This window comes from Hyaena hyaena, unplaced genomic scaffold, assembly GCF_003009895.1.
Source record: "Hyaena hyaena isolate Hyena2069 unplaced genomic scaffold, ASM300989v1 scaffold_684, whole genome shotgun sequence".
In the NCBI taxonomy this organism is placed as follows: domain Eukaryota; kingdom Metazoa; phylum Chordata; class Mammalia; order Carnivora; family Hyaenidae; genus Hyaena; species Hyaena hyaena.
The window spans coordinates 292,318-315,638 of NW_024081316.1; the positions used below are offsets into that span (position 1 = coordinate 292,318).

The following is a 23,321-nucleotide window of genomic DNA, read 5'->3' on the forward strand; positions in this document are numbered from 1 at the left end:
AAAAAAAAAAAAAAAAACAAATGGAATTCCTTTGCTTAATTTTAAATTACAGATTCTTCATTGCTAGTATATGGGGATACAGTTGATTTTTAAAATATCATTTTGTATCCTGCAAATTTGCTGTACTTGTCTACTTTTTTAAAAAATTAATTTTTTTTTTTTTGAGAGAGAGAGAAACAGAGCACAAAGAGGGGGTGGTGAAGGGTAGAGAGTGAGGGAGACATGGAAATCAAGCAGGCTCCAGGCTCTGAGCTGTCAGCACGGACCCCGACGCAGAGCTCAAACTCACAAGCCGTGAAATCATGAACTGAGCCAAAGTCGGATGCTTAACCAACTGAGCCACCTAGGTGCCCTTGTATTTCTTTATTGATTAATATTTTGTGTGTATTGATTCCTTAGGATTTTCTACATGTACATGATATCTCTGAATAAAAATAGGTTTATGTTTTCCTTAAAAAAAAAGAAAAGAAGGTCTTTTAATAAATAGCGCTGTCAAATGGACAGTTATGTAGAAAAATAAAATCCTGACTCTTACATCATATACAATGATCAATTCCATATATACTTTCATGTTAAGTATGAAAGTAAAGCAGTAAAAGGGAAAAATAAGTCTAATAAAGGACTTATATCCAGAATTCATAGGTAATTCCCATAAATTAGAAAAAAAATGCAGCAAATGAACAGAAAGATTGGTCAAATACTTAAATACAGCACAATTTAAGGGGGGAGAGGGAGGGAAAAGAACATCCTGAAGGTCAATAAACATATGGAAAGGTATTCAACTTCATTAGTTACCGGACAAATACATTAAAACAACAATGTGATACCGCTACTCAAGCAACAGAATGGCTAAAAGTTTAAAAGACAACACAATAAATGTTGGCAGATAAGGAGAACTGAGTCTTTAAAATTACAGGACAGTGAAAGTATAAATTAACAGAAGCACTTTGGAAAAATATTTGCAGTATTAAAGCTAAACAAATGGGGGCGCCTGGGTGGCTTAGTTGGTTGAGTGTCCGATTCAGGTCATGATCTCACGGCTCGTGGGTTCGAGCCCCGCGTTGGGCTCTGCGCTGACAGCTCAGAGCCTGGAGCCTGCTTCAGATTCTGGGTCTCCCTCTCTCTCTGCCCCTCCCCCACTCATGCTGTGTTTCTCTGTCTTAATCATAAACATTAAATTTTAAAAAAAAAATAAAACTAAAAATAAATAAATAAATAAATATTTTTAAAAAAGGAAAAACCTAAAAAAAAATAAAGATCAGTCTAAAAAAAAAAATAAAACTAAGCAAGTGAACAGTTTATAACCCATCAATTCCATGTCTGTTGTACATTCTAATGTTCATCAAAAGATATGTACAAGAATGTTCACAGGTGGACTGTAGATATAAATACAAAAATAAAGTGATAAAGCTCTTGCAATAGATAAAAACTTTTTTAAAATACCCAAATGTCTGTCAACAATAGAATGGATAAAATGTGGTACATTCATATAGTGGAAATCTATACAGCAATGAGAATGCAGCATGGATGAATCTCACAGACATAATGTTAAGACAAAAAAGTCAGAAATGCTGTATGACTTCATTCAGACAAAGTTTTAAAGCAGGGGAAACTAGGGGCGCCTGGGTGGCTTAGTCGGTTAAGCGTCCGACTTTCGCTTGGGTCATGATCTCGCGGTTCGTGGGTTCGAGCCCCGCGTCAGGCTCTGTGCTGACTGCCAGCTCAGAGCCTGGAGCCTGTTTCAGTCTGTGACTCCCTCTCTCTCTGACCCTCCCCTGCTCACGCTGTCTCTCTCTCTCCTAGAAATAAATAAAAACATTAAAAAAAAAAAATTAAAAAAAAAAAATTAAAAAAAAAAAAAAGCAGGGGAAACTAATCTAAGATATAAGAAGTTGGAATAGAGGGCACCTGGGTGGCTCAGTAGGTTAAGCATCCGACTTCAACTCAGGTCATGATCTCACGGTTTGTGTTCGAGCCCCATGTCGAGCTCTGTGCTGACAGCTAGCTCAGAGCCTGGAGCTTGTCTTCGGATTCTGTATCTCCCTCTCTCTCTCTGGCCCTCCCCTGCTCATGCTGTCTCTATCTCTCTCTCAAAAATAAATAAAAAGATACTGGGAAATTATGAATGATATCAAGGTTTGTAGTTTAGAATGATGAAGAGGGTTTATGTCAGGCAGAATAAGAAGTTGAGGTTTTAAACTTAAGAGTTTGAGCTATATATGAAGTGAGGGGGGTGGTGAGAGGTAGAATTACAAACATATTCTGAGACCAAAAATATATACATCATATTTGTTATAGCTTTACAGATGTGGGCACAGAGAAAAATGAGACAATCAGATGAGTGTTATTTATTGGCTTCCCATGAGCACAATAATGCAGAGTTCTACTATTCCAGTAGGCATTTCCTAAGAAGGGACAAGACTCTAGCAGCCAACCCCTGCAAGCATGCTTGTTATATAGATTCTAGAAAACCACTAACAAACTTCTTCACCAAAAGCTTTTAATTCATATAACAAAGCGATTTTTCTCTGCAAACACATCTTCAGTATTACAAAGAGAATCATATTAATTTTTTTCCAATAATCCATTTAATAGCCAAGATTTTGGAAACTTACCTGTTCTGTAAGGAAAGTGCTATCTAAAATGTATAACTTTTGGGATGCCTGGTGGCTCAGTTGATTAACTGTCCGACTCTAGATTTTGGCCTGGGTCTCGATATCGCAGGTAATGAGTTTTGACCCCTGCATCAGGCTCTGCACAGACAGTGTGGGGCCTACTTGGGATTCTCTCTCTCCTTCTCTCTGCCCTTCCCCCACTTGCACATATGCTCTTTTGTTCTCAAAACTAACTTAAAAAGTAAAAGAAAAAATAAAATGTATAACTTTTTCCTAATAGAAGCAATTTAATAATGGTAAGAAGAGATCTTTTGTAAAGACTTTCCACATGCCAAACTACTGATCTAATTTATCCTCAAAATAACTCCATGAGGAAAGCAGTAACTGTCTCTGCCAATGTTACAGATGAGTAAACTAGGGTGCAAAAAAGCTATGAAATCTGCCCAAGATTTTAATGCTAAATAAAACATGGCAATACCAGCCTTGATGTGAGCCTAAGCTTATACCAAATTCTTAAAGATACCCTTTCTAGCATGTCAGTAACAGAAGGAAAAACAAACAAAAAGCCTGGTTAAAAAACCTAGAACAAAAAGGATATTCCCTCTTCCAAACTCATGTGAAAGATATAAAGCCTTCTATCAATTTTTTAATTTCTAAATACCTGGATCAGATATTGCACCAAGATGGAGCTTTGAAAACAGAACATGCTTCTAGGCAGACAAGTGGGCACATTTATTATCTTTTGTCTTTTAATTTATCAATGAAATGACAAGTGCTTACAAAAGAATAAAAGCCTTAACAGGGCTGGAAAATAAGGGTGATATTGGTGGCTCAGACATTTTGAGAAAATCGAGGCACATAAATAGGAATAAATTAGCAAAAAAAATTAAATTAGGTGTGAAGAGATTGGTGGAGAAATTAAGGGAAAAAAAAAAATCACAATCCAAGACACTAGAGGTATTCACAGTTCTTTCAAGGGGGCCCAAAGAACTGACCTTTCATCAAATACAAAGGGCAGGAAAAGGCCAAGTGGCAATCATAAGGTTGGTTAATTATTTTAGAAATAATATTTGGGCTAGCTGAGACAGCTGGGAACCTCCCTTTTCCCAAGGCTGGCAGTTGTGGCTTTTATCATCATGCCAAAGCCGGAAGAATTGCTCTCTAAAGGAAGTTGGCCACCTGTCTGGATACATTCCTTATAAGAGTGTCAAGTGCTTGAGAGACTACACAAACTGGACTAACTCTGAATATTGGAAGAGATGTTAGGAATGGGACAAGAAGAAGAGATGATACCTAACAGAAATTAAATACTCTACCACACAAAATAAAGTCCTCTTTACTTTGTCATGGGGGACAGGGGGTCCCCAACCTACCCATACAACCTAGAGATAAGTAGGTAATGTTGAAACACTTTGCCCACTTACACTGAAAGCGTCCATGGCCTTCCCATTCAGGGAAGAAGCCTGGTGGAGAACAGAGCTATGCAACTTCAGGGAAAACCATGCCAGCCAGACACCATTATTAATAACTCAGTTCTTCACCCCAAAACATTAATGGAAACCAAACACAGCAGAGTACACTCAAAAAAAAGGGTACCTGGGTGGCTCTGTCCATTAAGCATCTGACTTTGGCTCAAACAGTGTTACGTGGCTCACAAGTTTGACCCCCACATTGGTCTCTATGCTGACAGCTCAGAGCCTGGAGCCTGCTGAAGATTGTTTCCCTTTCTCTCTGCCCCTCTCCCACTCATGCTGTCTCTCAAAAATAAATACACCTTACAAAAAAAATTCTCGTAAGGGCGTCTGAGTGGCTTAGTCGGTTAAGCGTCCGACTTCAGCTCAGGTCATGATCTCATGGTTCGTGGTTTCAAGCCCTGCATCGGGCTCTGTGCTGACAGCTAGCTCAGAGACTGGATTCTGTACCTCCCTTGCTCTCTGACCCTACCCTGCTCACGCTGTCTCACTCTCTCTGAAATAAATTAAAAAAAATTTTTTTTAAACTTACATGTGCAGTTGCAAAGACTGTGTTTAAAAAAAATTCTCCTATAGTATAGTTGAATAAAACAACAATAAGCTGCTTTGAAAAACGGGTTAGGAAAGAATTCTTTAAAGTTCAGAGTGAGAAAAACAAGGTCATAACTGATGCATAAGTGGAAAATAAAAGATAAAGACTACTTGTGAGGAAACTAAAAACACAAAGAATATAGGAAATAAGAGAAACAAGGGACATGACGGTCAGGTTGAAGAGATCCAATATTCACTTTATAGGTGCTACTGGAGTGGATAAAAACAGGAAAAACAGGGACGTATAAAAGGGGGGGAGAGAAGACTATTACCATGATCTGAAGGAAGACACAAGTTCAAAGGCAGGCCTTACCAAGTACCAAGAATACTTAATGAAAAATCTATACTTAGACGCATCCTGGTAAAACTGTTCAGAGTTTCACCATGTCATCTACAAAGCAACAAGTCACATTGAAATATGAATGCCATAAATGCTTTTAAGATTTATAGGAGAAAAATATTAAACTTAGAATTCCATACTGAAATTTATTCAAGAATGTGAACCAAATAAAGGATATTTTCAGACAGCAAACATTTGAAAATTTTGCCAGCCTTTATTGAGAATTACTCAGTGAGGTATTCTGAACCCAATGAAATCTAAGCTTTATATATGAAATTTAAATTAATCAGATAAAAATTAACATATTATCTAATTTACAATACACTCTGAAACCTCCTAAAATTATCTTGTGCACCCCCTTTAATGTGAATGGGTGCCTCATTTTGAAGACCACAATTCTAAACCAAATGAAAAAGAAATCCAAGGAGGAAAAAAACATGGAACTGATAAACAATAAAACTGAACAGGTCTCCGAGGAAGAGAAGGAAATTGAAAAAAACTAAAAGAATCCACTAGAATTTGGAAAATTTTTTTCAATTGGTAAAGTTTTAATGTACATAGGATTATATTTCATTCTCTGGGAGACCATTCTACTTTGTTTTACAGTTAAGTATTATATAATCACATTATAAATATTTTAAGGTTTAAAATTTTTACAATTGATGTGTAAATAAAGCAAAAAAGAATTTATAGCTACAAAAAACATAAATACCTTGATGATATAAAATTAACAATGAATAAATGGGAGATGGAGGGAGTAAGGAGAGGAACAAAACTCTCATTCACAGAGGTAATACTGTCCAGAGCTAATAAACAAAAAACATATTATTAATAAAACCCACTAACAGAAATAAAAGGAGGCACCATTTCCAGCAAAAGTGGAATTGGGAGTGGGAAGGTGACTTCCTATCCTGACACTCTCATGGAACATGAATTTCAACATAATTATGACTTCAATTTTTAAAAAAGTATGGTATTAGAAGTATTATAACAGTACATGACACAGTATGCCCATTTAGAAACTGAAATTGATTACTCATGGTTATAGTCAGCTCACATTAAATACTTCTAATCACCTATATCACTCCGTTCATTTACTGCATTTTACTACTTAATCTACTATGATCCCTAGGAAGGTTTTTGTGTTTTGTCTATTTCTGTACTGCAAAACCTCAGTGTGTGTTTAAAAGAGTGAGGGGACTAATTATATGGTCTGAGGGAATTAATGGAATAGGTAATTCAGACCTACACACGAAAGCAGAAGTCATCTTGTAGTTCTGATCACCTGAAAATCTAAAATTCACTAAAATGTGCATACCACGAGAGAAAGTCTTTTCCAAACAGAAATAGCTTTGACTCTAGGTAGAACAATCTGACTCAGGGACAGTGTATTTGGACACAGGTTCTACTCAGAAGAATCTTAGGGGGTGGGGCACCTGGGTGGCTTAGTCGGTTAAGCGACCGACCGACTTTCGCTTAGGTCATGATCTCACGGTTCGTGGTTTGAGCACCGCATCGGGCTCTGTGCTGACTGCCAGCTCAGAGCCTGGAGCCTGTTTCAGTCTGTGACTCCCTCTCTCTCTGACCCTCCCCTGCTCACGCTGTCTCTCTCTCTCCTAGAAATAAAACATTAAAAAAAAAAAAAAAGAAGAATCTTAGGGGGCAAGAACAAGGGGTGATGAAAAATACAGCAACAGCAATACTTAAAATATTTTTATGTTTATTTATTTTTTAAGAGAGAAAGAGAGAGGGGGAGGGGGATGGGGGAGAGAGAGAGAGAGAGAGAGAGAGAGAGAGAGAGAGAGAGAGAATATCAAGCAGGCTCCAGGCTGTCAGTGCACAGCCCGATATGGGGTTCAAACTCCCAAACTGTGAGATCATGACCTGTGCTGAAACCAAGAGTCAGACGCCCAATCGACTGAGCCATACGGGCACCCCAATAGCAATATTTTAAAGCCTGAAGGGAAAAACTGGCTAGGGATGGGAAGATCATTCCTTCTTCTTGGCTACAAGGGGAAAACCAAAAGAGCTAGAGGGAGTGGAAGAACATGGGCATCCAGGAGCCAGGGCTGCTGCTGCTGCTGCAATTATACAGGGCCTTAGTTTTATTTAATTTTTTAATGTTTTTTATTATTTATTTCTGAGAGAGAGAAAGAGTATAAGCAGGGGAGGGTAAGAGAGAGAGGGAGATACAGAATCTGAAGCAGGCTCCAGGCTCTGAGCTGACTGTCAGCACAGAGCCCAAAGTGGGGCTCGAACCCACGAACTGTGAGATCATGACCTGAACTGAAGTCTGACATTCAACTGACTGAGCCACCAGGTGCCCTGGGGCCTTAGTTTTAAAAAAGAAAAATCAACACATGGAGGTTGGGCCAATACCTTTGTTTACCTTCTAGTTTACTTACCTGGACTCTTAATTCTTTCCTACTTTGACTACTGAGAGGCCTAAGTAAATAACTGTTTTATAGTTTGAACTCTCTGCCCCAAATAAAGGATGCCCTTCCTTCAAAGCTTGACAAGTTTGAAGTTTTTGTAAATCAAAAGCAGGAGAATGCTGATAATTTTATAGGGTCCAATTTAATAGTCCCAGTCTCTAATTGATTATAAATGGTAGACTTACAGGTTATATTTCTCTAACGCAGCAATTCTCACACTTAAGTGTGCATCAGAATCACCCGAAAGTGTTGTTAGCCAGAAAACGAGGAACTCAGCTTCAGGGTTAATGATTTAGTGGGTCTGAGTCAGGCCCTAGAATGTGCATTTTTTTTTTTTTAACTTTTTAATGTTTATTTTTGAGAGAGAGAGAGAGAGAGAGAGAGAGAATGTGACCGCACAGGCACACAAGCAAGGGAGGAGCAGAGAGAGGGAGACACAGAATCTGATGCAGGCTCCAGGCTCTGAGCTGTCAGTATAGAGCCCAAAGTGGGTCTCAAGCCTGAAACTGCGAGATCATGACCTGAGCTGAAGTCAGACACTCAACCGATGGAGCCACCCAGGTGCTCCTAGAATGTGCGTTTCTAACAAAGATCTTAGGAGGTGCTGGTGTTGCTGAACTAGGAATCTCACCTTGAGAACCACTGTTTCTAGTCTGAGGGTTAGACCAGAAAGCTATTAAAACAACTAATGCAAAACCTCATCCTCACTTCCCTAGCTATCCATGTGGCCTCTATCTCTGACTAAATCTTCCATTTTACTGGAGTAGTATCCTGAGAGATTGAGCTAGCTTTCAATTTCTTTGTTCCAGGGTCTTATTCCAGTGTTGTAGAATCTCTTTTGAAATCCACAACATCCTCTAACACAAAAAGTAAACTGGAAATTTTAATTGCATACACACATTAAAACTTTATAAAGAAAGGCAAAAGACTTAGGGACATTTAATACCAAGGTTTTTTTTTTTTCCATTTGACAATTCCTAAAGGCCATTAATACACACTAGTGAAGTCTTCTGCACAGAGATGTAAAGCCTCTGCTTACTGTTGCCTTGTCATTGAATACCAAAGTTCTCCCTGAAAACAAACAAAAACCAAGAGCAAACTAAAAGGCAAACCCAGTGTACACACACTGTAGCTCCACAAAAATCACTGTATTTGTTACTTTATTGTATTTTCAAAGAAAGGACTAAGAGTAAGAAGTCATTTAACAACATTTCTAGATATAGACATAATATGTTATCTTCCTTAACAATGATAAAAATGGAAGCGATAAAAAGGCTCTGGGGCCCATGTGTTGAGAGACCTAGATTTTAAAATGGGTTCAGGCCCATGCCCTTTTGCACATCACTGAACTTTAGCTATAAAAAGAGTCTGAGGCAAGTATCATTAAGTCCCATCTAGTTCTACAAGTTAATATAGTAAGACTTAAACTCTGTAGACCAAGACTTGATATCACCACATAATTTCTTCACACTGCAATGAACTTCTTTAAAAACAACAACAACTATATATCATAAAGAACCTATTGCATTTCCTACACCATAACATATTAAGAATGCACTGGATCTTCGGGAGCCACTTTTAAAAATCATCATTCGTAGGCACTTTTGTGGCTCCGCTGATAAAGTGTCCAACTTCAGTTCAGATCATGATCTCAGGGTTTGTGGGTTCGAGCCCTGTATTGGGCTCTCTGCTGTTAGAACAAAGCCTGCCTTGGATCCTTTATCCCCACTCTGTGCCTCACCCCCTCATGCTATCCCTCTCTCTCTCTCCATTTCTCTCTCTCTCAAAAATAAACATTAAAAAAAATTAAAGATTAATTCCTGGGTTTTGGCACCAAAAAGTAAAGAAAAATTTTTTTTTAAATCATCATTTGCAAACAACTAAAATTTTATGTCCTGCTAGTTCAACTGTCTCATTACTTATGTAAAAAAATTATATACAAGGCATGGTAAGAAAAATGTAAGCCCATCTGCAAATAAATATTTCACTTTTTAGAAGGAGGTTATTTCCAGAAATCTTATAAAGACAGTACTGGGGTTTTTAAAAATCAACTTTATTTATCATCAGTTTTTAACCATGGTTAATGAACCTCATAAGGTAATCATTTTAAACTGTAGTAATATATAAACTGTGGTGAAGTTTTTAAAAGGGGTTAAGACTAGCTGTCAGGAGACTATTCAATGTGGCTAAATTGCAAAGCATCTCAGTTGTTTCTTTCTTTTTTTTTTTAATAATTCATTTATTAGTGTATTCACTCTCTTATTCACTGACCCACTGGGGAACCTACACTTTGGCCCAGTGGAAACAAGGAAGGATTACAGACAGTCCCTGACCTCGTAATTTGAACTAGATCTCATAGGTCCCCCAGGGAAGATCTTCTATAACTTCATATGTGCAAGAACAAACCAAAAAAACAAAAACCTGATCATATCTTTTTGGGTAAAAATTTCAAAAAGTTGAAACTGAATGTTGATACTCAAACATGTATGCATGGGGTGTATTTTTAAGCAACAAAAGCATGATTAAGGGAACAAGATCATCCAGATACTCTTAATACCTAAGCATTACCTTGGAGTTTACTTAGGCATTAGCCTATTAAGGTTTGAACATTTCAGAAGTGGCTTAAAGCTCCTAACAAAACAATCAGAATTTACCTATGCATAATTATGTAAAACATGTGTGAAACAGCATGGAAATATATACATGCTAAAAATTTTTGAAACAAAAATTTTCAAAGTTAACTAAAAAAAATTTTTTTAATGTTTGTTTATTTTTGAGAGAGACAGACAGAGTGTGAGCAGTAGAGGAGCAGGGAAAGAGGGAGACACAGAATCTGAAACAGGCTCCAGGCTTTGAGCTGTCAGCACAGAGCCCAAGACGGGGCTCAAGCTCACAGACAACGAGATCATGACCTGAGCTGAAGTCAGATGCTTAACTGACTAAGCCACCCAGGGGCCCCTCAAAGTTAATTTAATTCAAACTCAAATTTATATATTACAGTACTATCCCACAGTTTTTTTACCCAACTCAGAACAGTAATAATATCTCAATTAACAAATGCTAATTTAATCTTATCCCTTCTTTAAGTACCAACATTTTTAAAAAATTTTATTTAATTATTTTGAGAGAGACAAAGAGAGTGCAAACAATGCAGGGGCAGAGAGAAAATACCAAGAAGGCTCCACACTATCAATCAGCACAGAGCCTAACACCTGGCTCGAACTCACGAAACTATGAGATCATGGCCTGAGTGGGAATCAAGAGTTAGACCCTTAATCGACTAAGCTACCCAGGCATCCCAAAGCACCAACACTTTTTTAGTTTGTCCATCTTAATTGCCACCTCTTCCTCAGAACTTTTACTAATCAATCTATAATCTCATACCATTTTTCTCAGTAAAATGAATTGCTCTCTAGCTACTCAAATACTTCTATAACCAATGCCTCTTGCACAGTCTAAAATTTATTGCAATAATAATCCCTAAGATTTTACCTCACACTTTAGAACTTTACTCTAACACATATTATCTCATTTGATCCTCTTAAACAACCCTGTGAAGTAGTTGCTTCTATTTTACAGATAGGGAAACTAAAACATGGAAGTAATGTGATCTAAGGTCATACAGTTTGCACGTATACGAGGACTAGGAAGAACTTGACGGAGGAACAAGGGGGAGAAGAAGGGGGGAAATGGTGGGGGAAAGGGAGAGAGGCAAACAATGAGAGACTCTTGAATGCTGACAAAAACTGAGGACTGATGGATGTGGGGGGGAGGGGGGATGGGCATGGAGGAGGACACTTGTGGGGATGAGCACTGAGTGTTATGTGGAAACTAATTTGACAATAAACTATTTGAAAAAAAAAAGAAAAAAGAAAAAAAAGTGTGGATTGAGGGGAAAAAAAAAAAAAAGAAACAACAAAATATAGCCAGTTAGCCACAAATTGAATATGTTTTAATTGACAATACTATAATTTTTCTAATTGATTGAATATGCTCTTTGATACATTTTCACATTTACGTAACCACTGGCCTCATAAAGAAGGCAGCAGACAGTAAGCAAAGATACACCAACTGGATTTGAAGTTAACTACTGGAAAAGTATTACGTATTTCCTAGCAGTGTATAACTTAATGCCTCTTAAAAAACAAAGCACCAAATATAATTTAGTGTTACAGAATAATCCAGGAAATACAACCAGCGTTAAGAATTTGGTTTCTGATATTAGGCTTAGGTTCAAATTCTGAAGCTGTGTGAGTTCTCTGGACCTCAGTTTTCTTATTTGTAAGATGATAATGATGATGATGATGATGATGATAATAAATGGTAATATCTCAAAAAACGGAATAATATATGATAACCACCTCAAATGCCTGGTGTATTTAAAAAAATTTCTTTTAAATATTTGAGAGAGAAAGAGAGAGAGTCAAAATGTGAGCAGGGGAGGGTCAGAGAGAGGGGGAGACACAGAACCCAAAGCATGCTCCAGGCTCTAAGCTGTCAGCACAGAGCCTGACATGGGGCTCGAACCCATGAACCGTGAGATCATGACCTGAGCTGAAGTTGGACATTTAAACAACTGAGTATCCAGGCCGCCTGAAAATGTTTTTAAATTTTTTTTTAAGTTAATTTATTTTGAGAAAGAGCTAGTGGGGGAGGGGCAGGGAAAGAGGGAAAGAGAGAGAATGCCAAGCAGGCCCTGCACTGTCAGCACAGAGCCCGATGGGAGGCTCAAACTCACAGACCATGAGATCATGACCTGAGCCAAAGTCAGATGCTTTACTGACTGAGCCACCCAGGTGCCCCAAGAATATGTTTTTCTTTAAGGAAAATAAAGTCATTTTAATGGTGATGAACATGCAGTATCTAATGATGTAGATATATAGAGCCCTACTACCATTTATCCTAAGGCATACTATTTTGCCAATTTTCCCTCTAGATTTTAATAACTAAAAGGTCCAAAAAGTCTACTTTCTCTTACCGTATGGAATTTTTACTTCCAGCTGCTGCCATGCTCTAGTAATATGTGAGACACGTGCATTAATAAGTTCTGTCTTTAACAGTTGGTAAAATCTGAAAGGAATTTACTGAGTATGCTTCTTTTTTTCTAAACCTTCTCAGATAAAGTGTAACCAACACCTTCCTTTAATGATAGTATGAGGATGGGGATTTCCATGATTAGAAGTGGGCTGGGACACAAGTGACTAGAGGCAACAAACTCCTTTTGGTCTTAGGTGATGGTAAAAGATAGTTATGATGCCACTGCCCTTATTGACCACATTAGGCACCAGCCTGTTCCACGGTTGGTGCTTAGCTTGCAAGAGTGAAGTCAAAAGGAATGCAATATATAGTGGGAAATTATAGGTTATATGAGCTGGAATAGTGGCTTCATAGTTATGCCATGGAATGTGTAGAGCAGCAATGTTTAATAAAGCTTTGTGCAATGGTGGCAACGGTCTATAATCTCCACTTTCCATTACGATAAGCCACTAGCCACTTGTGTCTATTGAACACTTAAAATGAGTCGAGTACAACTTGAGTAGCTGAATTTCTAATTCATTTTAACAACTATATCATTAATTAGTAAGACTTACTTTGCAACAAACCCTTTTGACAACAGATAGTTAAAAACAGAAATATGTATTTAATGAAAGCATCCACTTAAGAAGCTACTCTTCTGCTTATAAAGACTTTTTACACCATTGCTCAGAAACCCAAATAAAGGAGCAATGGGTAGTTAGATTGACATGGAGTGGAGGGTTTACAGAAAGGCTGTAGTAAAAGAACAAAGGAGAGAAATGTTAAGCATGTTTGCTGGAGAGTGTTTGAAGTAGGGCATTGTAGGTTTGAGTTTGATAGAGAAGGAAGTGAAGCCAAAATGTCTTAGGAATGGGAAGGGCTAATGAAGTGCTGTTAATAAGAAGTATTGGGGGATTAAATTGGTGACAGACTGGAATTAGCTCTGTTATAAAAATGATGTCCTGAAGTTGCTCAAGCTATTCTAGGGAAGTTCCAAGTCAGAATCTCTGAAAAAAGTTGCTGAAATTTCAAGTGGGTAAGATCAGTCAGGAAGATTAAGGAACTCTGCTGCTGGTAGACTGGAAGTCCAGAGGAGTGCAGCCATCCAAGGTGATGGCAGGAACTGCGGAGAAGACATGGAGACAGGTGTTGAAGTCCTCCATAAAGGAGCCAACCTGGAAGAGAGGCAAGATGATAGAAGGGAGAAGAGAGTAAGAGAATGTAGCATTGGACTCCTGCGGTTGTGATTCAGTTTTGGCAAAAGGATAGAAAAGTGGTCTGGAAGCAACAGCACAAAATCAGAAGAACTCTACTCCCAACTCCCTTTTTCTAGATTCTTCACAGATGTAAGAAAAAGACCTTGTCTGGGGCGCCTGGGTGGCTCAGTCAGTTGAGCGTCCAACTTCGGCTCAGGTCCTGATCTCACAGTTCATGGGTTCGAGCCCTGTGTCGGGCTCTATGCTGACAGTTAGCTCAGAGCCTGGAGCCTGCTTCGGACTCTGTATCTCCCTCTCTCTCTGACCATCCCCTGCTCACCCTGTCTCTCTCTCAGAAAAAAAAAAAAAAAAATTAAAAAAAGAAAAAAGAAAAGGACCTTGTTTTAGCAGTTCTATTTTATCTGTTTTAGTTTTTATTTGCCTCTCTGACCTTATGTTTGCTGCTCTAGTGCCTGACTTGTTTACATACTTCATGAATGTTTGTTCAATAAATGCTAGGCGAATGTGAAACTGTACCAGTGCCCTGGAATCCTAGAAAAAAGAGCGTTGCTTAGACACTTTAAAGAAATGATTTAAAAACTAGTAAAAAGGAACTGTTACTTTAACACAATTGTATTTTCAACGAATGGAATTACCCCGTTTTAATTAGACATGTTTGTATTTGAAATGGTAATATGGGAAATGAATTATATAACTACATATATCAGTGGATGGTAGTTTCTTAATGGGTTATAAAGGGTAATTAAGCTATTTGGAGGACTCTTCTTGACTTTTAGAGATTGGCAGTAGGACATTGCAAAACTGATGTGTATCTTTCAGATCTTTAAGCAATTTTTACAATTCTAATCTCTGGCAATGGCTTACTGTGTTGTTTCCTGTCATTGGAGCATTAAGCTCTTAGAGGAAGAAACTGTAGCAGCTTGATTAACTTTGGGCAAGATGGGTAAAGAAGTCTTCAGTTAGTTAAGGTTAACATTTTTGATCCTCTCTAAATGAGCAGGAGGAAAAACATGAAAAATGGAAAAGATTCCATTATGATTTTGCAAAAAACAAAACACAACTGGGGGTAAAAGCTTTAATCAAATGGGTTGGGATAAAAGTAGGAAAAAGAAGAGGAGATACTATAGCTTTTAATTTGTTCAGATAATTGTTTTGGGACTCAGATAAAATTAAAAAGTGTATAGGGTTAATTTTACTGGATCCAGAGTTGGACACAAACTGCAGAAACTACTGTAAGTACTTTACAGAACTTATCTCTTTCATAGTCCTTAAAATCGTTCTGAGTGAGGAAAGTATTCCCTTTCTGAAGATGAGAAAGCTAAGGGCCAGAAAATGAAAGTACTTATTCAAGGGTTATAAGTCCTATTTTTTTTTTTAAATTTGTGTTGTTTTATAAATAGGTCTTCCAGTTATATTTCAATGGGTTTTGAAGTGTATTCACCTGTATAAAAACTGCCCAGTCAAGGTATTCATCATTTTCATTATTCCAGAAAGTTCTTGTAAATGTTACATAATGCCAGAGAGACATTTGGACATCAGCCTGTCTTTTTCCAACTATACCTCCACATTACTTGCATTAAAATGGAAATGGAAGCTGTTAGAGATAAGCAATGTGAGAGCAATGGTGTTAATAGCTGATATGATACTTGTTGCAGAGCTAAGTAAAAATAAAACCTGAAATACATATTTAAGGAAATTTCACTCTGCTCTTCTGAATAGTTCATGTTTTGTAAACTAGGTCTGTCTTTCAGTTTCATATTGGTATTCATACACATTAAGCTAATTTATTGAGTGCTTTCTGTGCACCTGACACAACACTAGGTGCCAACTGTACATTCCCACTCAATACATCAGTTATTTGAGGTGCCTGGGTGGCTTAGTTGGTTCAGCATCTGACGCTCATGGGTACAAGCCCCGCATCGGGCTCTGTGCTGACAGCTTAGAGTCTGGAGCCTGCTTCGGGTTCTGTGTCTCCCTCTCTCTGCCCCTCCCCTGCTCACACTCTATCTCTGTCTCAAAAATTAATAAACATTAAAAAATTTTAAAGAAAAACATTTTCTTGAAGAAAAACATTTCACACAACTGCTAGTTTACAAGAAAAAAAAGAAAAAGAAATCGAAAGGAAAAGAGAAAGAAATACAGCAAAATGACCTATGAAGAACAACACCTTAGGAGATCCTGGGTTTTAAGCCAGTCTTTTCTGAAATGATGTAGCGCACGGTTGAACTGGACTTAATAAAAGGAGATTGTTTCCATATACTTACCAGCCCTTCCTCTCTCACAAGGAAATGCTTTGCAAAATAAACTAAATCATTTTTGCACCTCATGGGAACACTTTAAGGACTTGAATACCATCTCGGCTCTTCTGATGAGCTAATAATTCCAAGATTCTTATGACTCGCAATAATCAGTAACTACTTACGAATATGGAGGGCACAAGTATTTATCAAATGGCTGCTCTACCCAGGAACAGTATTTTGAAGCAATAAGAAATAAAGTCAGATATAAAATATAAGCTATAGGAGTACCTGGCTGGCACAGTCAGTTCAGCCTGAGATTCTTGATATCAGGGTTGTGAATTCAAGCCCCACACTGAGCGTGGAGGCTACTTACTTTTAAAATGTATATATTAGCTATAAAAAAGACATATGAAAATGTTAAAAAGGGAAAACTCTCTTATCTGCAATATATGAGTCTCTGTGTGTCTTAAAAGAAGAAATCAACAACTAATTAAGAATAACAGATAAAAGAATGGCACTTTTCTACCATAATTCCCTACCTATTATTCTAACATGATCTACATTCACTGAGTGAGGAATAACCACAATCCTAATACTAAAAAGGATATACAAGTGGAAATAGTTTTTGAATCCCTGGTTTTTACTACCTTATTTGATAATGAAAAATATATTAGCAACACTGCCTTCTGTTGACATAAGAAAATTCCACACATAACAAGAAATTAAATATAAAACAGAATACAGCATGCTGTGGGCATATGGTTAAAATTTTCTTAACTTTCAAGATCTGAAAGCTGAGTAAGCTCTGCTGTGTAGACAATGTTTCCCTTATTTAAGGGGTAGCAAAATCTCTCTCTCTCTCTCTCTCTCTCTCTCTCTCACACACACACACACACACACACACACACACACACACACACACACTGAACCTATACAACCTACAATCTGGGTAGACAGTCAAGTAAGAGCAAGTGCATTCCAGCATTGTGTAATAAGAGCTTTGAGCCAATGTTGCAGACTCATTCAATAAACTAGCCTACAAAACTTTTCACCAGCTTGCAAAATCTTAAAACCATTCCTGTGTTTAGCAATAGTTAGGGAGAAATGCGCCATCTGTCAGAAAGTCAGTGAACTATATAGTGAAGCTATCATTTTCATGACAGACTCATTTTCCTTAAATTATACTTAAATTTGTTTTATATTCTGCATCTTATCATCTGACAAGGCAGCCAGAATCATCTGATGGGTTTTGTAAAAATAAACATATCTCTATTCTACTTTTCCTGGGTATGCATGTGGGAGGGTATGTGGGTATGAGTGGGGAAAGGAATCACTTTGGAAAACACTGGATAATACATACTAAATCTGAACACAAGCAAACACCATGATGGAACAGTTTCACTACAAGGAACATAAATTACAGAATTATAGGTTATAATACAGAAACATAGAAATTTGCATGTAGCAAAAGACACATACAAGAATATTTTATAGGAGCACTATTCACTGTAGCTCAACACTGGAAACAACCTAGATGTTCACTAACAGTAAAATGGATAACATATGGTGTATATAGTCATACAATGGAACAGAATACTACAGAACAATGAGAATGAATAAGCTATGCTATGTACTACATGAATCATATAAAAAGAAATGTTTTGGGTAAGAAGCAAGACACAAAGGTGTACATGCTATATGATGCCGTATGCATGTCTTCAAATGGATATTAAACTTCAGTAAAAATTTACCTAAAATTAAAAAAAGATTTAATAAATAAATAACTACCTTGACTCCTGGATGTCTGTAATAAAATCCTGTTCTCAGTGCCATGTTCCCTCCAGTCTAAAATTAGGACAGAACACTTTTTTAAATCTTTCTTGCTCATTTAAAAACATTTTTATATTAAAACAAAGAATGCTGTATTAAGATAACAGAATCCAAAAGTCAAATCCTTTTCAGGAGAAAACACTAAAAGTTAGAAAAAAACGTTAACATGAAAGCTCTCACCCCCTCCACCATTACCTGGAACACTCAGATCTTCACGTCCCATCAGCCAAGAGTTCAATCTTCTGCCAATCATTTAGAAGAAACATTTGAAAAGTAATGACCTACCCTAGCAGAGTAGTTAGGAGGATTAAAATAAAGAGTGCATATGTAGCTTACAGCACTGTGCCTAAGCACTCAATGGCTAGACAGTACTAATAAATCCCAAATAATGAGACTTTCAGGTTAAGGGCTATTTCCAATTCATCACTGTAAACACAGAACCTGATATTTAACAGTTGGTCCATAACTATATAATAAATGAAATGATATGAGCTCAAAACAGAAAAAATAAAAACAAAGCAAAAGTGAGAATGAGAAAAATCAAGAAGTTCAAAGGAAAATCTTAACCTATTTTTTAAAATGCTTATTTTTGAAAGAAAGCAAGATAGAAAACAAGCAGGAGTGGGGCAGAGAGAGGGAGACAGAGGATTTAAAGTGGGCTCTGTGCTGACAGCAGAGAACCCTATGCAAGGCTCAAACTCATGAACCATGAGACCATGACCTGGGCCAAAGACAAACGCTAAACCAACTAAGCCACCCAGGTGTCCCTTAACCTATTCTTATTATTAAAGTATATGATAAGATTTTATATCTCAAAGAACCAACAAATCATCAATATATGAAACCATCAAAGTAAACAAAAACTGCCTCAGTATTTTTATTCCATTTATTTCACAATGCAGAAATAGGATGTTTTAACTAAAATTAAAACATGGTTCTTTAGTTTGAAACCCTTTGAAAATATTTCTGAATGAATTCCTCATGGGGTTGACAGACTCATAAGTATATCACAGGTTATTTTCAAGACATCCATCACAGCATGTCAGTATTCTGAGTAACTGTCATAACACAGTAGACATAACACAGTAGAAAGAAAAGGAGATTTCAGCTGAAACTTTATATAGTATTATTTTTAGGAAAATAGAAATGCAATTTAAGATATCAAAGTTGTCAAGACTGCTATCTTACATTAGTTTTAAAAGATAAATCAACAAAATACTTAATCTTCACTGTGTGCCCCAAATACCAATGACCCATTTGATAAGGTTCTTTTTCCCTCCCTCTTAAGCAAATCATCTACTTATATATCCTAAATCAAAAATAACAATATTATTCCTATTTAACCAACAATTACACATTTAATTATGTAAAAGCACTATTCTATATGTAAACATAACTCATTTAGTTCTTATATAACAATGCTTTCAAATGATAAGCGCTGTTATCATTTCCATTTTATAGATGAGAACATTAAGGCAGAGATGGTAACTAACTGCTTAAATTCACAAAGCTGTTAAATAGCAGTCTGGATGCATGCTCTTAACCTCTGTGCTATGCTGCTTAGTTCTGAAGTAAAGCAGAATTTTAGAATTCTAGAGTGCAGCAGAATTTTAGAATTTAGGAAGCTTTGAGGTAAAGCAGGATAAATTTTCATCTCATCTTGGGAGGTTAGTATTTTGAGGGTCTGGGGTGATAACCATAAAATGAGGCAGCATTAATGCCACATTTCATTAATTCTAAAATACTCATTTTCCCCCCATATGTCAACATTTCTAAAGTTGATGGCATTTTACAATTATAATTGATGGTGTTTTCTCTCCCTGGGGTACATAAAATACTGCATCTGGCAACTGATGGCAAGTACAATTCAAAACCTTATCTGTACCTAAAGGCATAAAGTATCTAATGTACTTGACACAGTGTCTGATAAAAGTGGTATAAAAAAGGCCAGTGCTGGGGGCCCCTGGGTGGCTTAGGCAGTCAAATATCTGCTTAGGCTGAGGTCATGATCTCACCATCCGTGAGTGGGAGTCCTGCATCAGGCTCTGTGCTGACAGCAGATTCTGCTTTAGAGCCTGCTTTAGATTCTGTGTCTCCTTCTCTCTCTGATCTCTCCCCTGCTGATGTGTGCTCTCGCGCGCTCTCTCTCTCTTAAAAATAAACAAACCTTAAAATAAAAGTTTTAAAAAGGGCAGTTCTGGAGCACCTGTGTGGCTGAGTTGGTTAAGCATCCAACTCTTGGTTTCAGCTAAGGTCATGATTTCACAGCTCATGAGTTTATGCCCCACATTGGGCTCTATGCTGACAGTGCAGCGTGTGCTTGGGATTCTCTTTCTCCCTATCTCTCTGCCTCTCTCCAGCTCTAAGTAAATAAATAAAACTTCAAAAGGTGGGGGTGGGGGGGTGGGAGGAGTTCTTCTCTTTAAATCAAAATGATCTATGAGAAAATTCCATGTAAAAATGCCTATACACCATACTAAGTTGTCAGTTTCTCACATTCACGTTCAAGTAAACTTGGCCTTTGCTAGGAAAAAATAGTGGCTTCATTAGACAATTTGATGATGAAACTTTTGATAAGGGACGTACAGTGGGGGAAGCAAACAAACAAAACAATGGTGAAAATAAGACACCTGAGAAAATAAAAATCACCAAGAATAAACCATAAACCAAGATACTCCCAAATACCACTTGATTCAAGCCAGTTCTCAAATGCCATTGTTAAAATGCTCACATAAAAGATTTTCTTTGACCAATCCACTTAGTGTATGCCCACACTCCACTTGAGCTCTAATGAAACTGGGTATACTAAACTTGAAGCTCAACTGCCACGCTGAATAACCAGTTAAAAGAGGTTTAAACTGATCCTGATTGCTACCAAAATTTAATTAAATCAAGTTGAATTAATTTCCGTATTTGGAAGCTTCCTGTGTCAATATAGGCCTTGACAATTTCAGGATGAATTTATATTCAATAGTTTTGTGGATTTGTTTTTGGTTTTTACTTACAGGATGAAAACTATTTACAATCAGGGGAATTTCCCACTAAAACAGCAAAAATTATAACCAAATTACAACTGAAAAAAAGTGCCTTGAGTCAACTGCCCTCCTTACCATATAGATACATACATACACACACACACACACACACACATTACATATACACATATATACATACATAAACTTATACACATGTATACACATGTATACATATATAAACATATATACGTGTGTGTATACACACACACACACACACACACACACACACACACACATTCCCTTGGGAGGGGGAGCAAGAGAGGCACAAATGTATCCACACAATAGAAAACTGTTAAATTTGCTTCAAAAAACATACCCAGAGAGGAGACAATGGTTCCTTCTTTGCTAATAAATCTCTAGTATTTTAAGTGTCATACTACTTTTCAGTCATACTACAACCTTTGAGATCTTACATTACTTAATAGGAGAGTAAGCACCTCTTTTTAAATTGTCATTCCTAATTAGTTTTATTCCTGTGTCAAATAAAGAATGAAAGCAAATATGACAACCTCAAAGGAATAAGTCTTAGGCATATTCACATAGTACAGATGAATTACTCCCATCATACATTAGCTCTAGGTGTATAAACAACCTATCCCAACCATAGTTTGAGGTAATGCAATTTTATATTTGTAGATAATATTTTTTAATCTGCTATCATTTGCCTATGTAAAGTTTCATTTCACATACAGTAGTTATAGAACATAATTCAGGATATAATACTAATAATTATTCTGTCCTCCTTTAGAGCATGTAGGCAAATCTGAAGAATATCACAGAGGAGGTCTATACATGGATATAAATAAAAGGCCTGGAAAAGGACACGTGTAAGACTCACCATAGTATATAATAAATACACAGTTGTTTTATGAGACTTTAGTAAGATTTAAAGAACTAAAAACCAGGGAGAAGGCAATAGCAAAAGATATTAAAGCCAGTAATAATAATAAAAATAAACTTTAATAGTTAAAATTTTCTGGGGAGCCTGGGTAGCTCAGTCGGTTAAGCATCCGACTTCGGCTCAGGTCATATCTCACTGCTCGTGGGTTTGAGCCCCACATCAGGCTCTGTGCTGACAGCTAGCTCAGGGCCTGGAGCCTGTTTCAGATTCTGTATCTCCCTCTCTCTATGACCCTCCCCTGCCCACGCTGTCTCTCTTTCTCTCTCTCTGAGATAAATAAAAACATTTTAAAAAACTTTAAAAAGTTACAATTTTCTTACATAATAAATTTTTTTAAAAAGTTACAAAATTTTACAAATTTTCTTGATACAAAATTTAAGGAAGACCACTCAGCAGATTAGAATAGCAACATTTCCGGTGGCTCATTTGGTTAAGCATCTGTTGATTTCAGCTCAGGTCATGATCTCAGTTGGTGAGTTCAAGCCCCACATCAGGCTCTACACTGACAGTGTGGAACCTGCTTGGGACTCTCTCTTTCTGTCCCTCCCTCACTCAAGTTCTTTCTCTTTCAAAATAAATAAACAAACTTGGGGGGCGGGGAAGAATGGCAACATTTCTACAATAATTCACTGAATTCAGAAACAAATTTTGATAAAGCCCATTCCACTCTTATTTTAAAGCAGGTGAATTCTAGGGGTGCCTGGGAGGCTTGGTTGATCAAGCAACTGACTCTTTATTTTGTTTCAGGTCATGATCTCACGGTTCCTGAGTTCAAATCCTACGTTGGACTCTGGACTGATAGCGCAGAACCTGCTTCAGGTTCTTTCTCTCCCTCCTCTCTGCCCCCTTACCCTGCTCATGCAGTCTCTCTCTCTCCCTCTTTCAAAATAAATACATAAACATAACCAGGTGAATTCTAGAATATTTACTATGTTTCTAAAATCCACTTAACATCATTTTCCCTTTTAATACACTATTTTCTATGAAACTGATCTTGCCAATTAGGTTTTGTCAACTGCAATATTTTTCAGAAGGTAATCCCTGCAGATAAACTGTGTTCTACTATGGGGCAAGAGGGTACATCCAGGGACGTTTAGACATCTAAAATAGTATTTATGATCAGGGTACTGTTTCTGAGCACATACCTGAGGCTTAGTAGCAAAATCTTAGCTATTCTTACCAAGGCCTTCATTTACAACTCTCTACATTTGAGAAAAAGTTATACATATAAAATTTCTCCTATAAAAACAAAATCACCAAAGCATAATAGATATTTTAAGTTATGCTATCAATTACTTAATGATTCTATGAGTATAACATATAAAATATAAAGCTAACCAGTAAAAATAAAACTTCACCTTGGACAAGAAATGCTACAACAAAGATAACCTCTAATTTTTGAAGATGTTCAGCAGATGTCTCCATGATTGGTACCTACATGGGTGGTGATAATATTAATCAAATCGGCAAACAGGAAGAGGTATACAAGTACAAGAAACTTTTGAATGGCACAGCAAAGCTCTCTAACCTATGATGTACATGCTAGAGCCACAATTCCTTGCCTTGGCATGCTTCCAAAATACCTGAAGTATCATTTCTTTGAACCTCTCACTACTGCATTGCCCTCTC

The 23,321-nt window shown here is 37.1% G+C and overlaps 1 protein-coding gene across 6 annotated transcripts in view; it reads right to left on the reverse strand.

Annotated features, from left to right (window-relative positions):
- The window catches only part of SPOPL (speckle type BTB/POZ protein like), a 72,806-nt gene that overhangs the window by 44,419 nt on the left and 5,066 nt on the right, over positions 1-23,321 (reverse strand). For 2 of the 6 annotated variants that reach the window (XM_039217386.1, XM_039217384.1), the window contains one exon: positions 17,715-17,771. The exons of the other annotated variants lie outside the window; for them this stretch is intronic. The gene's annotated coding sequence lies outside the window, so the exon portion shown is untranslated. The remainder of the gene's footprint in view (positions 1-17,714; positions 17,772-23,321) is intronic. 6 annotated transcript variants of the gene reach the window in all.